Source organism: Felis catus, chromosome C2, assembly GCF_018350175.1.
Source record: "Felis catus isolate Fca126 chromosome C2, F.catus_Fca126_mat1.0, whole genome shotgun sequence".
Taxonomy (NCBI): Eukaryota; Metazoa; Chordata; class Mammalia; order Carnivora; family Felidae; genus Felis; species Felis catus.
This window is the reverse complement of record NC_058376.1, coordinates 111,363,425-111,386,990: the sequence shown is the minus strand read 5'-3', so window position 1 is coordinate 111,386,990 and position 23,566 is coordinate 111,363,425. Positions and strand designations below refer to the sequence as shown.

General features: G+C 37.1%; 2 long non-coding RNA genes across 5 annotated transcripts in view; both read left to right on the top strand.

The window, feature by feature from the left end:
- Window positions 1-23,566, top strand: part of LOC123380086 — a 241,189-nt gene that overhangs the window by 200,829 nt on the left and 16,794 nt on the right. The window lies entirely within an intron of this gene.
- LOC123380088 lies at window positions 3,429-13,198 on the top strand. The gene is made up of 2 exons (XR_006585392.1): window positions 3,429-3,546; window positions 13,080-13,198. It is a non-coding gene; the product is annotated as an uncharacterized LOC123380088 (long non-coding RNA).

Here is a 23,566-nt window from a genome sequence, read left to right as displayed (position 1 = left end):
AAGGAAATTATGCTGAATGCGAAAAAGGTCAATCTTGGAAAGATACATACTACGTGAGTCCATTTATGTAACATGTAAATAACGTAGTTACGGAGATGGATGGCAGATTAGTTATTGTCAGGATTTAGGGGTCGGGGGAGGGCATGAGTGTGGCTATAAAGAGGTAACACAGGAGAGTCTTGTGATGGTACAGCTGCATTTTGATTGGGGTAATGGTTACCCAAGCCTATATATGTGATAACTTGCATAGACATATACACAAATAAATGCACACATAACTGATGGATTCTGAAAAGCTCTGTGGTTTGTGCCAGTGTTAATATCCTGGTTTTGATATTGCATCATAGTTAACATTGTAAATGTTAACAGTGGGGGAGGTTGAGGGAAGTATGGATAGGACTTACCTGTACCTTTCTTGGCAATCTCCTATTACTCTGCAATTATTTCAAAGTTAAAAAAGACAGTGACGTATAAGAACATAGAAGAACACACTGTAGATAATAGCAACACAATTTCAAGAATTTGGATTTTTTATAATGTTTTTAATGTTTATTTATTTTTGAGAGAGAGAGAGAGTGCAGAGGAGGAGCTGAGAGAGAGGAAGACACAGAATCTGAAGCAGGCTCCAAACTGTCAAAACAGAGCCTGACGTGGGTCTTTAACTCATGGAGTGTGAGATCATGACCTGAGCCAAAGTCGGATGCTTAACAACTTAGCTGCCAGGTGCCCCAGAATTTCAAGAATTTGTAAGGAGGTGACTAAAGAGCATCTGAGCTAGTCATCACAAAAGAGCTGAAACCTTCACAGAAGTGTTACCCAATTTTTTCTTCCGAGCGACCCCCCCCGCCCCCAACCCAGCTCTCAGCAGCTGATCACATCAAATACTTCTGAAAATAGTAGACCATGTAGTTCTGAAAGCAGAAGACCTGGTGGAGGTCTGCTTAAGAAACTGGCAGACGCCTGAATTATACTTCAATAAAAAATACCAAATAAAAATAAGCAATCCAATTGGCAAAATGACATGCAGAGACATTTCATCTTTGTAAGAAGGGCAAGTTCCCAGCAGATTTCTGGAGACATTTAAAAGAGAGTCTTTGAACATTGTCGGGCGTGGAAGTATTGTACTAAGCAGAGGGGTTTAAGAAGATTCAAGGTATTTTGGAGTACTGAGTATAATTCAGAATTTGGTTCTCTTAACCACCCTTACTCTTCCTTTCTCCCATCTATGATAAAATAGGAGCCAGCCTTTACATTATTTTTATTTTATGTCTTAGTCCATTTGGGCTGCTGTAACAAAGTGTCACAGACTGGGTAGCTTATAAATGACATAATTTATTTCTAACAATTCTGGCGGCTTGAAGTCCAAGATGTCAGCATTGTTGAGATCTAGTGAAGGCTCTCTTTTGAGTTGCAGACGTCTGGCCAACTTCTCACTGTGTCCTTACGTGGTGGAAAGGTGAGGGATCTCTGGCCTCTTTTATAAGGACATTAACTGCATTCATGAAGGCTCCACCCTCATGACCTAATACCTCCCAAAGGCTCTACCTCCTAATACTATCATATGAGGCATAAGGACTTCAACATGCGAATTTGGGAGGAAACATTAAGACCTTGATAGTAAATGAATATTATTCACTGCTGAAACAGCAGTGTATGTTTATTGGGTTTTCATTCTCATATGACTTTTTCTATTAAAGGTGATTACTACTATATTATATTTCAAACTATTTACCTTTTTATGTAGTTACCACTGATTACTTTTTGCAGATGCTCTAATAGATCTGTTAAATGCCAGGCAATACTCTTCCAAAGGCTCAAATATTTCAAATCATCTATCAATCCCTGACATTTCAGTTTTATTTTGCTTGCTGATTTTAACTAATGATCTGTCTCCTACGGATATCTATTTCTTGCTTTAATATAAACTAATAGCTTTTTAGACTTAAAATAGTCATGCCACAAGTTCCCTTTCTCATCTCCTGTGAGGAATGAACTGGTCCCTGAATCCCTTTTCTTTCTCTGTCCTGCTTTCCTAGCTTCTTTTTTTATGAATGATAAACCTCAGGAGCTTCCTGGGAAAGAGGGTATGAGATCCAGGGTTTCAGATTATTACAGATCTGAAAATACCTTTATCCAATCCTCCCATGTGACTGATATTTTTACTGGCTAGAAAATTAGAGACTTAAAATACTTTTTCATTAGAATTTTCAATACTCTTATTCATCTGTCTTTTGGATTCTAACGTTACTAGTCTGATGAATATTTGTTTTGTGAGTGTTTTAAGTTCTACCCTTGAACCCCAGGTGTTCTGAAACTTCTTAATACTATGCCTTCGTGTGGCTATTTTATGTCATGAATTTTACTGGACATTCAGTGTGCTTTACCTTAAAGACACAAGCCCTTCAGTTTGGGAGATATTTTTTGTTTTATCTATTTGATTATTTCCTTTTCTCTCCTCTTCTTTCTCTATGTTTCCTAATTGGATGTTGAGCCACAGAAAATAATCCTCTAATTTTCTAATCTCTTTATTATTATTTTCCATCTCTGTTGTTTGGGTTACTTTATTGAGGCTTGTGACTTGGAGTGATTCTTTTTTTATTCTGTAGTTTACTTTCCAATTTGTTTTTCTCTGCTTGCCTTTTATAAAATAGTTTTCTGGGGGCGCCTGGGTGGCGCAGTCGGTTAAGCGTCCGACTTCAGCCAGGTCACGATCTCGCGGTCCGTGAGTTCGAGCCCCGCGTCAGGCTCTGGGCTGACGGCTCAGAGCCTGGAGCCTGTTTCCGATTCTGTGTCTCCCTCTCTCTCTGCCCCTCCCCCGTTCATGCTCTGTCTCTCTCTGTCCCAAAAATAAATAAACGTTGAAAAAAAATAAAATAAAATAAAATAGTTTTCTGTTCTTATTTTATGGATGTGATATTATCTGACCTATGTATCTGTTTTAACTGGGTCCTATTTTTAGAAACGTTTGTTTGTTTTGGTTCCTCTTTGTCAGGGGAAAGGATTTCTTATGTATGTTACTCCCTCAGTAAACATATATATGATCCAAGTGCAAAAAGCTTCTAAGAAGCTCTGAGTGGTTGGAGAGAGGCCTGGGGTCCGGGACAGGATTCAACTAGCCTGCTGCACTTACAGTAAACGTATACATGTCTTTGGGCAACTCCTAAACGTCTAGAGGTCTTTTATCTTGGGCTTTCGATTTTTTTTTTTCCCCACAGACTATCTTCCAGTTTTCTTCCAGACAAACATAAACATGGCAACAATTACTCTAAAAGCAGAGCAGAAGAAAGGGGCTCTGGGTAGAGAAGGGGATGTGTGTAGACCAGTTTTATCATCGTGTTTTCCTCCTAAACCTTTATGCTTCTTTGTGTTCCCTGATTCCTGAAAACTTCTCCAGAGACTAAACTTTTTTTTTTTCCTTTTTTCCTTTTAATGTGCTTGTTTTGGAGGAGCTGTGAGACTTCAAACAGTCTTTGAGTAGTCAGTCTTTAAGACTAACTTCCACTCTCCACACTTACTTTCCCACATACAGAGACTTGGATTTGTGAGGTAAACGAGTTCATTTTCCATCAGAACCCCCTTGTGCGGTCAATTAGCTTTGGACATTCTCTGTTCTGCTATGTCAATTATCTCTCCTCCACCTTATTCTACTTTCAAAAATTTACTCTAATGGTTTTTCTGGAGTTACAGTTTCTTTTTTTCCCTTTGTCCTTATTAGTTAAAATATTTTTCATTATTTAAGCCATTTTTGTGGTGTTTGGGAGAAAGAGGAGATAATCACCTGGAGTCAAATCTTCACATTTAACCCAAAGTCAGCAAATGCATTTTTTTTCTTCTTTTTTTTCAACGTTTTTATTTTTGGGACAGAGAGAGACAGAGCATGAACGGGGGAGGGGCAGAGAGAGAGGGAGACACAGAATCGGAAACAGGCTCCAGGCTCTGAGCCATCAGCTCAGAGCCTGATGCGGGGCTCGAACTCACGGACCGTGAGATCGTGACCTGGCTGAAGTCGGACGCTTAACCGACTGCGCCACCCAGGCGCCCCAGCAAATGCATTTTTAAATGTTACTAGATGTATGTTAGCTTCTTATCACTCTATGTTTTCTTAACCATACATACTAAATGAACATTGATGTTAACTGAACATTATATAGGTATCAGGGGGAAAAGTCCTCATGCTGAACAAGTTAAAAAAAATTCCTGGTCACATGGATGTTCTGGGTAGGGGTTACCAGGGAGGAATCCAGAAATCTTTGGTAGAATCTGCATTGTAAAGGAGCTAAATTGACAAATTACAGGCTCCCTGCTTTGCAAAGCCATATCCTGTTTTTTGCCACAAGCCAGAACTTCATAGTGGGTATTACTCAACCTTGCTTGTAAATTCATAATGGGTCTCATCTACTTAGCATACTGTCATTTAGTCCATACTTAAAATACTAACTGCTACAAGGAGTAAATGGACAATGCATTCAATCGTAGATTGATCTTTGTAATAAGAATTTATCACCTTTTTTTTTCTTAAGGCAGAAGAAGCAAACCCTAAACCAAATTGCCTGTGGCATAAATTGAGAGATCTTTCTGAGCAAACAGGAATTTATTTAGACTCCTTTACTTAATGTAGCATAAAAGAGCAAAGCTAATGAAATGCAGGAAATGATTTTCATCATGAGTGAACTTGTTAGCCTTGTATCTTTTTCTGAGTCGGATAAGAAATGTAGGCCATTAAGTATTTCACTTTTGGAAACAAAATAGGATATCACTCTTCATATTTTCTATATTCTCCTGTGAGAATCATTTTCACTTTTCCTGAAAGAAAAATTCATATATATGACTCATTGTTTGCATAGTGATTAATAAGGTAGTGTAAACGATACTTGTGTTCACATTTGTGGCCCAAGAGAAAAGTCTATTAGGAAGCTGTCCAGTAAAACTGCTTAGAAAGAACTCAATTCCAGTGGATTTTTTATTTATTGGATTTGAATGCATTAGTTTAAAAACCAATAAAAAATTAGGCAATATTTTATCTGTAAAACCAAGAGATAGAGGGCAAAAGTAGGGAAAAAGTGAAGCCAAATGACAGCAAAAGTGGTTTTTTTTTTTTCAACGTTTTTATTTATTTTTGGGACAGAGAGAGACAGAGCATGAACGGGGGAGGGGCAGAGAGAGAGGGAGACACAGAATCGGAAACAGGCTCCAGGCTCTGAGCCATCAGCCCAGAGCCTGACGCGGGGCTCGAACTCACGGACCGCGAGATCCTGACCTGGCTGAAGTCGGACGCTTAACCGACTGCGCCACCCAGACGCCCCGAAAGTGTTTTAAATGGGAGATGTAAGGGAACAAAAATTGTGCTGGCCATTAGGCTATCATAGACTGAGGCTCCAGCCAGGAGCCCGTACCCCACAGGGGGAGGCTTATATCTTAGTATGAGGAAATCTTAAGAACCTCCATCATCAGCTCCTAATCTGGCAGACTCTATTGTTGCCACCATAGTAGGTATTTCCACTCTCTCTTCCTTAAGAAAATCTTTACTTATCAGACTGAGATACCTTGATAATAGGAAACCTGAATTTCTCATCAAAGGTGGCCATGAAACCTCAGCATAAGGGGAGTTTTTCTAGAGTGTTTCTGGGAAAGAATTTTTCTTCCTGATGAGAAAGAAGTAGTATAAGAGAAAAAGTCTTTTCCTGTGCCATTCAACCCCTTGCTCTGTGCATTTAACATGCAGTAGGGGTGACATGGTCCGAGCTGCTGCAGCCATATTGATCCCATGAGGGATGGCCCAGAGACTGACTGTTAGTTTTGATATAATTAAGCTGTTGGATCAAGGTTGGTAAGTGCTTACCACAAACTTCTTGTCAGAAAACTAAATTCCTAAGTATTTAAGCCACTGTTTAGGTTCATGTTATTTGTGGCCATTAGCAATCCTAACTGATAATGCCTACCTTCCCTTCTTTGCCGCCTTGTTTTGCTACTTTTGCCACTGCTCTATACTCTAGCCAAATAGATGAACTTGCATTGCCCAAGGTATATCTTGCTCTCTCATGTTTCTTTGCCTGAGCCTAGCAGCACCGTCTGACTGAATGCTCTCTCCCTTCTATTACCCTGTGAACTTCTATTCACCTTTCATTTCATTGTGTTTTACTTTATGAACTTTCTACTGTGAAAGCTTCCTGTCTGTCCCCAGTATCCTCTCACCAAACACGCTCATCCTTTGTTTACCCACTGCAATCTAAGCAGAATATACCTTCTTTATTGTTCTGTGTGTTCAGGCCACACTGATTTCTTTCTGTTGTGCAAATACACTGCAATCATTCCTACCTTACAGCTACTATTCCTACCTTACAGCTACTATTCCTCTATGCAGATATAGAATCCAGCCAAGTATACTTATGTCCTTTGGATATACTTACATCCTTATATATAAATTCTCTCAAATGCTGAATGAATGGAGGGAGAGAGATAGATGACGGGCATAGAGATTCCACCAACTTTCATTTTTCTCTCTGGTGAAGAACACATGCTTATTTCCAGGAAAGAATCTGTTTCTTACGAAAAAGTAGCAACCCTTGTGAGATCAATTCTTTGTGAAGGAGATTGATACCTCTATAAACCGAGGACTTAACTTTCAGCAAACTTAAGAGCGCACTTATTAAATTTAAGTGTTCCTAAGAACACTTTGTTCCCAGAATCTACAAATTAGAAACCTGAGAGGTCAAGCCATTGATTGTTTTGTATTTTAATGGAAGGATCTGTGAACACATTGCTCTCCCAAATATTTCTCTCCATAATAGAGATGGGGACACCACTCAAAAATTTTATGAGCAATCATTTTAGTCAGTGGGATTGTGGAGTGAAAACTGGGAAATAATAATTAGAAGTTTGGTTTCAGTTAAAATTAAATCTAACTCTCCTTAAAAGTTATCAACATAAATAATGTTCAAAATGTGTGTTGGGGCATCTAGGTGGCTCAATCCATTGAGCATCTGACTTCTGCTCAGGTTGTGAATTCATGGTTCAGTTCTTGACTTTGAGCCAGGAATCTGGGCTTGCTGCTGTCAGCCTGTCAGCATGGAGACTTAGGCTCCTCTGTCCTCCTCTCTCTCTCTCTGCTCCCCCCTACCCCAGTCACACTCTCTCCCCAAAAATAAATAAAGCATTAAAAAATTTTTTTAAATGTCTGTATGTTAAACAACAAAGATTCAAATAATACAAATCAAACACCAGGAGCAAAGAAGGAAAAAAATAAAATAAGAAGGAATCCTACCCATTTGCAGAGACAGAGAAACTGTGAAACAGGAAATGGTTCTGAGAATTCTTTAGCATTTTCCTCTTTGTACAACCTCCTCTAAATACAGTGACCCTTCCTGCCATTAGTCACCTGAATCTGTCTCATATCAAACATTTATAAGGGGAATTAAAGCAAAAAGCCATTGGTAAGAAAATTTCTTCTTCCTCCTTCCCCCTTTAAAACGTCTGTTTAAAACATTATGTGTTAACCACTAAAATAATCTACTTCAAAACACATATGTGTTTCAAGATAAAACTTGAATCAAATGCAATTTCCATTTGTCGGGAAGTTGAGATTTATACTCCTCAACGTTGTGAAATGTTTAGACAAAAATACATAATATTTTTTAAGCACTAATGCATATGTTGAAGTCAATGTCCTAGAAGACTGAGAAATGGAGAGCTACTTGTGGGCAATCTCATGAGTAAGATTGGATTTGTGAGGCTTTAGAGCATTAAGAGCATTGAGTAATGGGGTAAGAAACCACGTGAGCACTACAAGCAATGTACGTGTTGTGAGAGTGGGATCCTCGCAGCCTGATACTAATGAAACCATAGTACAAGTTCAAATAGATCACTGTGGAAGAGAAGGGGATCTTTTTTCACCACTGGTATTAGAATATAGAAACGCTCTTATGATTTCAATGTCACCTTTGCTGACAGTGGTGAATCAGGTCATTAAAGGAGCATGTTCATCACCTGGTTGTTGAGACTCTTGGGGTCTGGCTAGATTGGAAGATGTAATAGACTTCACAGGGTCATTTCATATTCATTGCCTCCCTGTCTTTTTTTTTTTTTTTTTTTTTTTGCTTTAAATATACATACATCCAGCATCTTTTGCATTGTTTTCTTAGAGAAAAGTATCTTTGGGGATTCATCCAACAATTAACTTTATGTGTCATTAGGATAAAGAAAGGGCGAGATGACCTCTTTAAGTCCTTTCTGTGTATTTCCAAATTCTTTGCCTTTTGAAGAGAAAGTGAAGTTTCTCATCTTAAACGTTCAGTAGTTCTACTTATCCTCTGAGTTGCTGGAGCAAAACTGTACAAAAAATGAAAACACATTTCTTCAGATCACATCAGCCAGGTCAAGAGCATTATAGGGTAATTGATTTGGATCTGTTATTGTATTTAGTACATGGATTCTTTTAGCTCATTGCTAAGTGTTACGCTGTGTAAAAATGGGGCGGGGAAAGTCTGAAATTTAATCTGGAGAAAAATATTAAAAATAAAACAGAAACATATGCAAGCAAATGAAAAGGGATTTGTAGTTGATGAAAATCTGGACTCATTTGCTGGGCCATGTTGTATTGTTTCTGATTCTACATATTTGTAACTCAGAAGCCATGACAGATCATTTAAGAAACCTGAGAATAAGAAAAATAGTGGAATTATGAATCATATTTTCATTGGCATTCTAAATTAAATTTTTATGTTTTGTTTATATTATGAATAATGCTCATATTCATGGTAACGCATTTTCTATATGAAGTGCCAAGCAAAGAAATTCATCTTCCAAATATTATAAATATATGATTATTTCCATCAAGTTAAATAATTTTCAAAAATAAATGACATTTATTTTCTTATAGGATATTTTATTAACAGAGCATCCTATGTTTCCACTGGTTGGGCAAGATAAATTTGAATTGCCATGATATAAATTTTGTATCAGAATCTCGTGTATTAACATACATGGTTCATGGGGGTATATATTTAGTTTACTTTGATCTCAAAAAGACTTCGTTAAAAACAGAAATTCCAAATTCCAATGCATAATGATGACATTAATGATTGAGAAGTTGAAAACTGTCCATGGTAAAGCACAGATTTTCACATCTATTTATACATATTATAGTTACATTAAAAATTAGTCCTAAGTTTTCATTGGATGGCTCCTTTCCTTTCGTCAAATTACATAAACCAAAAATAAGATTGTTTTTGATGTTTAAGCTAGTCCTTGCTGAGATATGTTAAAGTGAACCTGTTTATTTCTGTAGTAGTTGTTAGGTTTCATGTCAGAACAGAGGTTGAAATGAGAAGAAGAAAATCAGAACTGTCCTATTTCTTGCTCCAGCTTCTCAGTTTCTCCAAAGTATCATCCATCCTATCATCTTCCTTTCCCTCTTTTTTCCATCATTCTGTCATGTTGGTCATTGGAAGGGAGGAGAAAGAATTGAAAAGAAAGCAATAAAATAGGACTAGACCAAGAAATGTGAAATTTCACCTCTTTAGAAGTGGAGATGACATAATTCAAAACTCCAGACATTCATTTAGTGAGCTCCATATACCAGGCAATAAGAAAAAAGGCCCCATGTGCCAAAAAGGACATTAGTTCCTACTCTGCCTCTCCTCTCCTATCCCCCCAAGCATATGTTACAAGCATTCCATATTGCTGGGTCGAGAAGTACCACATTCAGTAGAACGACCAGGAACAGCCTTAGGGAGACAGAACAAATGAGGTGGGATTTTGGCAAGCCCTACCCTCTGCTTTGCTCATGTCCCTTCCCTTCCTTGGTTCTTCCTCAAGTAACCTGCATTTCCAGAGAGGCCTGGATGCCCCTCAGCTTCCCTTTCTCTGCCTCATTTTTTCATCAGCTCCCCAAATAAACCTTGTCTACAGACCATCTACTAATGATCTCCCCACATGAATAAATAAATGAGTTGATGAATGTTAATGTGTTACTGTGTTTTCTAAGAAGAATCTTTGTGGGAAGATGTTGAACCAAATAAATGGCTAAAATAATGAGATCATAATGAGAACCTAGAGCACTGATGTTGACCAAATGTAAAAATATATTTATTTGATTTTGAGGAACCTCTTAAAGCCCAACATACTAGAGGTCACATGCTCTCGCACATGCTTAGAGCTATAGAGTGGGGAGCTTTTGTTCTGAATAGCAGAGGTCAGCAAACTATTACTCTGTGCCAAACCGAGCCCCTTGCCTGTTTGCATAGATAATATTTTACAGAAACACTTTCACATCCATTCTTTAGTGCATTGGCTACTTTCATGCTACAATGGCAGACTCAAGTAGTTATAACAGAGACCATATGGCCCACAAATTCCAAAATATGCACTGTCTGGCCCTTCTTTAAAGTTTGCTGATACCTACTCTATGGGAATACCAACATCGAAAACTATAGCACATCTTTTTATTTCTTTTTCATTTCCTTCCCCCGCCCCAAACTTTTTAATTTATTCAATTGCAGAACAGAGCAATTCAAACTTTTAGTTTGAGTACTTGGCAAGGAGATGTTACTTAAAGAGCTAAGAGTAATGAATCATGGTCATCAATATCTTCAATTCCTGCTACCTGTACACTATAAATATAATTGAAAGGGAGTTTGCAGCGATTGCCTTGCTTTGGTTATCTAACTCCAAATCAATTCTTCTTTGGTTTTCTTTAATCACTTCTAATTGTTGGTGATTTAACATCCTAGGAATTTACTCCTAATAAAGTACAGAGAAATGCATATTTTCTTCTTATCTTACACCCCTAATGCATCATGTACATAAAGAAGGAGGCATAGATATTTAGAGTTTATAAATATTTTCATGATGATGCACAAAGTGTAACAAAAAACCTGGGCCATTGCTATTTTGATTGAACTTTAAAATTACAACGTGGCTGATAATATTTTTAAATATTAAATTTTCTAGTCCATTAGTAGTCCATCTCCCATTTTTGCATTCCCTAAAGCATGCTTCCCAGAAAGTGTTCTATGTAAGCAGGTTAAGACATGAAAGGGTGAGGAGGTTAAATAAGCTTGGGAAAGGCGAAGCTAAAATGGATGTCATTTACTGCAGGACTTCTCAGAGTGTTTAGTATGAAAATACTCATTGGTAATTGCAAAAAGAAGGTAGAGTGTGCTTTTTTTCTTTAAGACATTTATTCATTCACCCATTCAGTAAATGTGTCTTCAGTGTCTGTTCTTTGTGAACCACTGTTCTAGATGCTCCAAAGAGAGTGGTTCAAAAAGCTCAAGGGTTATGGAAAATGTGACGATATCACATGGGTTTAGAAAGTTTGGGAAAGAAGTCATGAGGGAGAGGAACTCTGACGATAAGTGGAGTTGTGAGAAGCAGAGTTGTCTAAGGGAGACGCCTTCCCATTACTAGAAATATATGACTAGCAGTTGCACATAGATAGGAGCCAATATATATTAAATGGATTTACCTGAACCACATGGACTGAAACCATTGCAGGAGCATAATGAAATCCTCCACTTTGAGTGTAGCACCTTGTATAATGGCACATCTGCACACCACACACTAAGGTGTGAAATAGACTTTAGTGCTATTTGTGTAGCACTTTATTATTAACCTGCTAAATACCGAACTATTACTGGAGTTTTGTTGCTTCTACTGGATTTTCCCAACTTTAGTTGGATTGAAGGATTTTTCTTCAGCATTTGGTGACTGTCAGTGTCTTTGATCTGTTTTTCTGGAGTTGCCCCCCTCATGTCCTTTTTACTCATTCTAAGGCCTTCATACAAACAAAAATAAAACACTGGAATTTTATTCTCAAGTGTTGGCTCAATTTAATACATAAGTGGTGGTGCCCAGATGTTTTTGTGAGCTTCCTATTGCTAGTCTCATAATTTATCCAAATTGACTGGGGAGTCCAGTGTTCTGTTTAATTGACTGTTCTATTTAAGGAAGAGCTGCTATGCCATACATCCATCTGACTGGGTGAGCAATTTGCATGGGATTAAAATGAAATATATCCAGCACTGAACTATGTTTAACACATTTATACTCCACAGGGACCTCTCCAGACACGTATTACCAACTGCCAAATCCACATACTTCCTTGGACGTCTAATAGGCATTTCAAAGTTAATGTGTCTAAGACTGATTTTCATCCCCCCTCATCCCCAAACCTGCTTATCCATTTTCTCCACACCAGTCCACTAGTATATTTTGTTGTCTCTGTTTCAAAAATATATCCACTCTCAGATCCCTTTCGTAGCCTTTGCTGCATTCAAATAGGGACCAAACTCTCTCATTTGTCTTTCAGGTAATGGTAAAACGCTCCTACATATTCTCCCTATTTCTTTAAGTCACAACACAGCTCCCACAGTGGTTGTGTCAAGGTTAGATTATGTCAAACCTCTATTCTGAGCCTGCTAGGGGCATTCAATGTAAAACATTATTTTTAAGGTTTTTTTTTTTTTTTAAGTTTTTATTTATTTATTTTTGAGAGAAAGAGAGGAGAGAGAGAGTATGCACAAGCGGGAGAGGGTCAGAGAGGGGGCAGATGATCTGAAGCAGATTCTGTGCACAGCAAAGAGCCCGATGTGGGGCTTGAACTCATGAACCGTGAGATCATGACCTGAGCCTTAGTTCAGTGCTTAACCAACTGCACCACCCAGGTGCCCCTAGAGGCATTCAATTTAATTTGCATTAGAAGCCGGATCCTCACAATAGTGTTCAAGAGCCTGCTCCTCATTGTTATGTCTCTACCTTATCTTCCACTCTGTTCCCTCAATCCTTCTGTTCCAGCCATTCTGGCCATGTTGAGGTTCGCCCATTATGCCAGCCTCAGACCTTTGCCCTTCCCTTTCTCTGTGTCCAGAGCACTCTTTCCCTACATCTGCACAGGTATTGTTTCTTCAACTTCAGATCTTTATTCAAGTATCAAGTTTTCAGTGAGACATTTCCTAAGCACTGTCTAAAATGTCAATAACCCCTAACTCTTCACACATCTTACTCCTCTTCACTGTTTTATTTTTCCCCACTGCCACTCATCACCATCTAATATACTATATATTTCTTTTCTTTGTTTATAGGCCGTCTCCTTCCTGTAGATTTTAAGTTCCATGAAAGCAGAGAATTTTGGTTTGTTGTTCAATGCTGTGCCTGGTACGCGGTGACAGTCAATATATATTGAATAAATGAATTAAAAATATGCTTTCCTTAATGATTCAGAATTTACTTTGGATTTTTTTAATGTCTGAGAAATGCCTGTTATGAGCATGAATTATATCATGTCATATGCAAAAGCTGTATGATTTGACCTGATCTCAAAACATGCAGTGGAATTATTAAACAGGCTAAGGAATTTGTGCCAAGTGAGGCAGCTACAAAGTGGCAGAGCTGGCTCCAAATATAGGTCCATTTGATGCAAAAAATGCACTTTCTCTATTGCCTCTTCCGTAATGAAAATTCCAATGTATGGATTATCTACAATGAGCAAAGCCCAGTGAGTAGAAGGCACTTGTTATATACATACACACACACACACACACACACACATACACACACACATATATACTATATATATATATATACACTATATATATATATATATTTTATATATATATATATATATAAAGTTTCTTTTATATATATATAAAGTTTCTTATATATATATAAAAGTTTCTTATATAATGTTTCTTATATATATAAAGTTTCATATAAAGTATATATATGTGCTAATTCTTTTAATCCATAGTAATTTTATGAAACAGATACAAGATTCTCATTCTACAACATAGTGGTTACCAGTATGTCCAAGGTCAGACTACCTGTGTCCGTTTCCAACTTTGCCACTCACTAGCTATGACCTCAGATGAGTCAACATTTCTGGGCTTCAGATGTGGAGTGTTCTCAATGAGAATTCTAAATGAGTATTCTAAAGGTGGGGGGAGAAATTCTGGGTTTTCTGGTTGTTTACTTGAATTCCAGATAAAAATAGCTTTTGGCTATCATAGGGCATGATCGTGCTTATTTGGGCACACATAGCCATAATTTTTCCTTGTTCGTTTTTATCACCTTGTGTTGTACACAGTCTTTTTAATAACCTTGAGTATTTCTGCTGGCATTGAAGCAATTTAAGGAAAAATACCAAAAATCTACATATATGGCCAGATGAACCTGATAAGGAGTCTGAATAATTTTATGATCCAATCACATCATTAGAAAACTGAGCCAGCCCACTCACTTGCCTTTGTTGCTCAACTGTGATTATGGAAACAACTTTACTACTCTCTTCTTCTTTTTTTTTAATTTTTAAATATTTATTTATTTTTGAGAGAGAGAGAGAGCAAGTGGAGGAGGAACAGAGAGAGAAGGAGACAAAGAATCCAAAGCAGGCTCCAGGCTCTGAGCTGTCAGCACAGAGCCTGAAATGGGGTGCCAACTCATGAACATTGATATCATGACCTGAGCTGAAGTCGGACGCTTAACTGACTGAGCCACCCAGGTGCCCCTCTACTCTCGTCTTTTATTCTTCCCCCTCTTCCTCTTCTTCCAACTGGCCTACTCCTTCGCTTTTATTTGTTTTCATAGACTCTACATTTATATGAGTCCATATTCACAAGGTGCAAAACAGTCCCTAGAGCAACTCTACTTCCTTCCTTCCCCAGTCTTGCCTGTCACCCTATGGTTCACCTCTTCAGATACACCTAATATTGCCGGTTGCTTGCATTCCCTCCCAGAGTGAGTCTCTACGCGACCAAACAAATATATATATTTATTTTTTTTCTTTGTTATATATATTTATATTATAGTTATATATTACATGCTCTACAGTCTGCCATTTTAACTTAACTCTATTTCTTGGAAATTGTTTGCTCTTACCATAAAAGAATTACTGTGTTGCTTCATAGGGTTGTAGTGAATTCCTATAATGCTGATACACCATAATTTATTTAGCCATGTCCTTCTAGACAGACATTTAGGCAGATTATAATCTTATTCTTACAAATAGTAAATTGCTTTACACATATTTCTTGACTGATTAATCTTTTACATCTTAGGCTTAAGGCGCCTTGGGAAATGATTTTATAGGTCTCAGTTCACAAGGAACTAGGCATACTTATATTTTTGTATATAGTGCTTTGTATTTCTTTAAAAGAAATTTAATATGACTTACAAAATAAATAATAATAAAATTTAGTAAATAAATAGAATTTAGTAAAATAAAACAAATAGGTAGAATGAGAAAAAGTCATATGGATCTATATGGAAGGGTCCTATATACTAGCTCTAAAAATTCACCACTCTCAACATCCTTATTTTTTATTTTGATCTCAGTGCTATTCACCTAAAGAGAATGATACTTCTTATTAACAGCATCTTTCAGTTCTCTACTAATTTTAATGACACTGTAATATCAAGAAGCAATAAGACATTATAATTGCCTAACCACGGTTGTATGCAACTGGTGACCCCATTGAGCAGAATTGTTAGTTGATTGGTTGTACACAGTTTATTAACTTAAGATATTCATAATCCGCAAATGCACAAAAATCTGGATGCGGCATAAAATGATAATTTAAAATTTTCAAAGTACGAAGAAAGGAAACGTGTATTCCTCAAAAGTTGACCTTTGAAAATCAAGAATCATTTATATGTTATAGTATTATAAGTATTAGTTGTCATATCTGACATTGCCCGATATCACGCTCAGTGCTTTACGTGATTGCCTCATTTCATCCTCTGAACAACTGTGTGAAGGTGGCATTATTAGCTCTTATAACAGAGGCAAAAATCAAGACAAGAAGTGGTTAATAACTTGTCTTAAGTCAAAGACGTATAGCCTGCAAATTGTGAAACTGGTGTCCAAAGCCAGATCATCTCATTATGAAGTACACAGTTGTAACAAATGCACTCTATCACCACCTCCTGTTACATTCTACTATTTCCTGGAAGGATACATTAGTGTCACAGGTAACTTAGGTCTCCATACATATTATATAGAGGGATCTCTGTACTCTGGTACAGTGGTCCTTTTAGGGGCCTAGAGGAGAATATTAGATATTTAATTCACAGTTATCATTTATCTTTATCTTCCTTTTATCAGGGAAGTGAGGATTTATTAGTATTTATTATTTGCTTATCAATATTGAAGGACACTGGCACCCTTGCCAAGCCCTTATGTCAGAAGGTTATAGTCACATATGCAAAACAGCCTAAGGGAAAATGGAAAGAGTTTGCACCACTATGCAAAGGGCTGGAAAGTGACATCTGCCTCTTCTGTCTCTGTGTCTAATAATGAATTTGTGTTTGTGTGCCTGGTAAACAGACTTATCTAATTTAAACTAAACTAATTCTCAGCAAATGGACTCGTGGCTTCAAAAAGCTCCCTGGAAGGAAGTTGTAAATAGAAGTTAATACAAATAATGAAAACAAAGGCAAAATACAAGAAAATGGTAGAGCAAGCCATTCTTCTACTGTTTGTATAAGCTCTTCCTTCGTCATATGATGAAATAACAATGGTGATTAATGATATGTCTCAAGGTGTCAACCAAAAAGTTGAAATAATCAAGAAGACATTGAAACAGAAATTTTCCGTACAGCTGTTAATGAAAAATGTCATCCTAAGTATACGCATTGTCTTTTCCAGCAATTCATGATGTTAGACAGTTTGATTAGCAAACTTTTTAAACTTAAGCACACTATTTATAGTGACAACCAAAAGACTTTTTGCTTTGTATAATTAAAAGTCAATAATTATTCATAATAGGGTTATCTCTTTCTTATAACATTCTATATTTATGCATGTTTTGTAATGAACAAAAATTTCCATAACATCGGACACATCTATAATTTATAAATAAGTTTGAAAATTATGTGTATTAAAGGTACATGCTAAAAATGCTTAGAGATGGGATGAGCAGTGAACAGGTTTGGAAAATACTCCTTGGCAGATGGCAATTTTAGGCTAATAGTAGATGTATTGTATATACCTTTCCTTTTCTATTTGTCACCAGTTGAGCTGATAAACTGAAGCCTTGTTTGGCACATATTCTTTTTTAGGTTTCCCCAGAGTTTTTAAATAAGTTTTGAGTAAGCTCAGGAAAATATAGTTAGTCAGTTGGAAAATTATCAAATATATAATGCTCTTTTTGTTAGAAATCAGGCCCTTTGTGGGCTAGTATCCAAAATCTATAAAGAGCTCACCAAACTCCACACCCGAGAAACAAATAACCCAGTGAAGAAATGGGCAGAAAACATGAATAGACACTTCTCTAAAGAAGACATCTGGATGGCCAACAGGCACATGAAAAGATGTTCAACATCGCTCCTTATCAGGGAAATACAAATCAAAACCACACTCAGGTATCACCTCACGCCAGTCAGAGTGGCCAAAATGAACAAATCAGGAGACTATAGATGCTGGAGAGGATGTGGAGAAACGGGAACCCTCTTGCACTGTTGGTGGGAATGCAAATTGGTGCAGCCGCCCTGGAAAGCAGTGTGGAGGTTCCTCAGAAAATTAAAAATAGACCTACCCTATGACCCAGCAATAGCACTGCTGGGAATTTACCCAAGGGATACAGGAGTACTGATGTATAGGGCCACTTGTACCCCAATGTTCATAGCAGCACTCTCAACAATAGCCAAATTATGGAAAGAGCCTAAATGTCCATCAACTGATGAATGGATAAAGAAATTGTGGTTTATATACACAATGGAATACTACGTGGCAATGAGAAAGAATGAAATATGGCCCTTTGTAGCAACGTGGATGGAACTGGAGAGTGTGATGCTAAGTGAAATAAGCCATACAGAGAAAGACAGATACCATATGGTTTCACTCTTATGTGGATCCTAAGAAACTTAACAGAAACCCATGGGGGAGGGGAAGGAAAAAAAAAAAAGAGGTTAGAATGGGAGAGAGCCAAAGCATAAGAGACTGTTAAAAACTGAGAACAAACTGAGGGTTGATGGGGGGTGGGAGGGAGGGGAGGGTGGGTGATGGGTATTGAGGAGGGCACCTTTTGGGATGAGCGCTGGGTGTTTTACGGAAACCAATTTGACAATAAATTTCATATATTGGGAAAAAAAAAAAAGCAGGCCCTTTGTTAAAGCCCCAGATTAGGAAAAAAAAAAAAAAGACCTATTTTTTTTCTTCAAATAAGAATGAATGTAGTTGTAGATTTTGTTAGAAATAAAGCCATTAAAACACTTTGGCAGGCTGGTTTGTCCATTACTCCTTTCAGATTCTCTCGGCCCTTCACAGAAACCCAAGTTTCATTATGTAAAAGAGTACTCGACAGTTCCAGTGACAACGACGATGCGTTAGCAAGTTTTAAAAGTAGCTTAATCAGACTGTACTCTATATTCGCCACAGGACCCAAGCTAATAACATTATTTTGAAACATGAGTTGAACTGCCAGGTTTAATTTAGTTAGAATAATTTATATTATAGGATAAATACTCAGTCATTTGCTAACGTTACTGGAAGTACCTCCTTTTAGCATGACCCCTGCAGAGATCAAGACCTGGTGAAATATATGAGAAAACTTGCATGGAAGTATTAACGACATATCCTAAACAAGTCTACCCTCCAGTAGTCTAGTCGGGTCTGAAACAGCAGTGACAAGGCTATTTCCTGTAGCCTTTCCACATGGGCGTGTACCTGTAGCAGTTAGGAGCACAGTCTAAGTCTAGCAGACCAGGATTTATTGGCTGTAACACCTCCGGAAGAATTACTTAAACTACCATGCTTCTGTTCCCTTATCCTTGAAATGCAAACAATAATAATACCTTCCTCATATGGTAGTTATGGAGGTTATTCACTGAAATAATGCAGTTAAAGGGCTTATCAAGTAGAAGGTTAGGCATGTGGGTTTCTATTCAATAATTATAAACTTAATGTAAATAATTCTTATGGTAAGCATGATCAACCAGTGTCGAATTGTGATGTCGTACTTAGCATTGGGGCTTAATCGTGCCTTATTAGGGATGCGAAATCTTTCACATGTGGTAATATCACAGAGGGTAAAAGACCTCCACCAGGAGATATTAGTTTGAGTAAGGAATGAATAATTTCAAAATAAAATTTCTTAGCATTCAATGGACTATTTCTTCTAAAACTCTCCTAAAATTAACCAACAACTAAAATGATTTATACCCAGTGACATTGTCATGTATAAAAAAGATCTCTTCAGTGAATGAAATTTAAAATAACTGGTCTAAATTTCCAAAATGGGACTGCCTTTGTGATGTCTCACCTCTTCATTTTTGGGTTTTTTTTTTTTTTGGTATGTGTCCTAAATCAATGTCACAATAAAAAGAATCAAGCTAAAAATAAATAAAAAGGTCGGGCTGTAGATGTGGGGCTTATTCTTGTTGTTTAAATAATATATCAACTCTTGAGTAATAGAAGAATGTATTGATCAAAATTAATGAACTTCAAAGTCTAAACTATCATATGAAAATATGGATTATAATCTCTTGTAAAATCCAAGTCAATGGAATTCAACCAACTGCCTCAAGGTGGATAAGTTGTATCCTAAGCATTTGACAGGCTTTATGCAGTATTTTTAAATAGTGGCAGCAGCTCAATTAACCAACATGGATGGTGACACCTTTGTAAATCTTTTCCTGTCCCTGATGCTTGTGCTCCACTTTGTGTGTGTGTTTGTGTTTAATCATTTTTTTTTCTTATATTCTATACTCTTTTCATCCTGAAAATGAGAACTGGCATTTTTAAGGTAGAAATTTCCAGTGAGAGCATGCCTCCTTATTAGTTTGAAGGAAACACTGTCCTTGAATACCACACTAAGAGAAGACAAAAGAAACAAAGTTCAACATGTACCTTTCTTCTAGACTTTTTCCTCAATGTGTATCTTATTGATATCCAGGTGGGAAATCTAGAGCGATAAAATATCAGATGTAGTAAATTCCTAGGAATACTAATAGGAAGTACAACAGTATCCCTACCAAGATGCAGCTTTCGTCCTCTTTGTCTTTCAGTTTATATAGAAGGTGGGTGGAGCCTTCCTAGTTTTGCCATACCCAGGTGAAGCTAAGATGATCCCCTCAGTAGTACCACTGGACAATTTCGCATTCTCATTGCCTGGCCTACCAATGGTTTCCTAGCCAGGTTCAGTGCCACTGGTTTCTTTACTCTCTCATGTACCTTAGAAAAAACTAACTCTGGTTAATAGGTTTCACTCCCTGCACCAGACATAATAACTTAGTTTTGACTGCTCAGCAGTTGAACGCATCATCTTTTGAAGGAATCTCACAATATGGTGAGTTTAGTGTAATATGTGGAAAGGTAATGTCTCTTCCCTCCCTCTGGCAGCTGAGAAATAGGTGAGTAACCTGTGTTCTACTAACCAAATGTTCCTGCTCACCACTTGGAATCTTGAGTAAGTGGCATAAAAAAGAAAAGGCTACTTAGAAGTTACCCACTTGGGCATCATAGTCCAGTGACTCACACCAAATAACCAACAAGCACAACTCGACTATACCAGGATCCTCCTAAGGATATTGTTTTATTTTTATGTTTCCTTGATGATTCCTTTTGTCCAGACTTTCTTGGTTCTAGACTATTTTTGAGTCTGTTTACAATATTATTTATTCTATGGGAATCTGTGACATTCTTCCAACAAGTTCCTTTGTTAAATTTTTTTTAATGTTTTTATTATTTATTTTTGAGACAGGGAGAGACAGAGCAGAAGTAGGGGAGGGGCAGAGAGAGAGGGAGACACAGAATCTGAAACAGGCTCCAGGCTGAGATGTCAGCACAGAGCCCAACGTGGGGCTCAAACTCACGGATTGTGAGATCATGACCTGAGCCGAAGTCGGATGCTTAACCGACTGAGCCACCCAGACACCCCAACAAGCTCCTTTGTGACTTCAGTGTGATCCACCTATATTTGACCTCTGTGTTTCTAGATGTACCTCTAATTATACCCCTCAAGAAAAATTATGGTATGCCACACTGCTTACAATCCTTCTGTTCTCTGTCCCTCTGCCAAGCTACCTTCTGAAATTTCTTCTATTCTGCAAGTCCCGACGAGAATTCAGCCATTTCCAATTTGGAATTACTCTCTCCTTTACCAATGAGGAGGCTACATAATATAGCGAAAGAGAGGCATCGTCTTGGACCCATGTCAGTGCTGTTCTATTGCATTTAATTTGAACTCTACACCTATCTTTCTTCCAGGGTAATATTTCAATTTATTTAAGGTAGTGTAATTCAACGGTTATTTTTTTTAAAAATGCACTCATCCAATCAATATTATTCCATGCTTCTCTAGGGATAAGGCTAGTAAATCATTCTTTGTGATATAATAATGTTTAATGTATCCAATTTTAATTTTATAAAGTAAAAAGTAACTCATAGTAAGCACTCATGAAGCACCTGAGGTTTTTTGGGCAAAATAGCAAAAACAGATGAGACTTTTTTTTTTTCCTCTCAGATTATTTGAAATAAATTGAATCAGAAGTCCACAAGGGTTTGGTATACTTTTTAGTTTTCTGTTAACCTTAGGTCTGATTACTTACATTCAGAAAAGAAATCTAATGAGAAATGACAGTCTATTCTATGAGCACCTGTGATATAGTTTCAATGAATTATTTTGTTACTTAAATTAACCAGGGCCATTTTCTGTTGTTATAATCAGAAGCCAAATCCTAAACTGAGTTTCTGCATAAGATCCTACTCAAAAGCCACCTCGTTTTATCTTATAGAGAAAATCAAGTCCACACTGATTAGTTTGTCTTTCAAAACCACCACACGTGCCTGAAAAAATACAGTCGTTGATGGTGGCACCGTAAGATCTGACAAGGCAACTAGAAATCCAAAAACCAATAATTAGCACTGTCAATCTTCTTTCACAGAACTTTTGTTACCATTTTCAAAGCTAAATGACAGCAAGCCTTGATGACCTTTGCGGGAAGAGGAGATAAATAATACAAGAATAAGAAAACAGAAAAGTGTGATCCATTTAGGTGTATCAGGCTATCATTTAAAAATATTTAAAATGCACAATCTCTTAGAAAGTTCATTTCTAGTTATAAAAATTATTTAGTTGAAGAGTGAAGTTTTGGCTCTGTGTTGAGAATAAGCTCATTGGGCCAACTCCCAATCGCCAAGTGATGTTGTTGTTATGTCGTACTGTGCTGATGTAAAGCACCGCCAGGGAGTGTCTTTAGAAAACTCATTATCATATAGTACTATTAGGATAGTTATTTGCTTCATGGATTAAAGAAAATGGTTCAATCTCATAGCGCTATGTCATCATTCTTCTCTACCCAACAAATTCTCAAAACTTAATTCCAGGCAGTAAGAGTTGAGTAGTCAGTATGTATAGGGTAGGATAAGATGATGAGTATGTCATCTAGATTATTAGGTTGGTTGTCATCATTTCTTTTGGTTGATTTTGGACTCTCCTTAGATAGAAACCCTATCTTAAAATATTCCAGTTTGGTGAGAATATGATGATAGCCCTCCCATCTCCTGCTTGCCTACATTTATGAGGAAGTTAAATTGCTTTGGATTTAACTATTGAAGATTGAAATACCTATCTCTGTGGTTAGCCTAGCTGCAATGCAATCGTTCCTGATGGGCTTAAGTTACAAAACTATTTACATAATATTGTGTGCTAAAGACTGACAAAGAATATATAAAAGCGGAACTTTTTGTGGTATACTAGGATAACAAGGATTTCTATTCTGCAACTTCTCAACCTGTATTTTTTTCCCAATACCTTGACTCCCTCTCCAGCAGTTAGTTATCCTTATGAAACTATTCGGGGGATCCATGAGCTGAAGGTCTCAGATGTCTGACTTTGAACTAAGTGTCCTGGTTTTAAAATACATATTTATTTTAATATGATATATTTAAATTAAAATATATGTTATTATGTATTACACTATAGACCATACTGTGTTATATAGTATAAAGATGCTATTTACATATTAAATATATATGTTTAATATTATTAAATATATATAAAAATATATACACACATATATAAGTACCTTTTTAACTAAATAACTTTTTTATCACATGATTATATGACAAAGGCATGAAAAGAGCTAGTTGTGTTGGAAAACATTTTCTTTTTTGAAAGAGAGAGAAAGAGAGAGTGCTTGTGAGAACATGAGTGGGGAAGGGGCTGAGGGGAGAGGGGTAGCAAGAATCTTAAGCAGGTTCTATACCTAGTGTGGATCCTGATCTCAGGACTATAAAATCATGACCTGAGCCAAAATCAAGAACTAGGTGCTTAATTTGGGTGCCCCAAAACATGTTTTAATATAGATTTTTATAAATGAAAATCTATGTGCCTTTTAATATTTGTTCCATATATTTTACCAAGTTTATCTGGTTTTTTTCATGGAAACCATTTAGAACTCTAGAAATCAACTGAGCTCATAGTTGAAAGCCACTATGAAGTCAGGAAAAAGAAGTTACATGGCCCTGCAGGGGGGAGCTGCACATCTCAGTTGATTTACTGGTCATATGACCTTTGGATTTGTTCTCCTCCTCTCTGAAGAAATGGTACTGGGCTAAAAGTTTCCATATTTT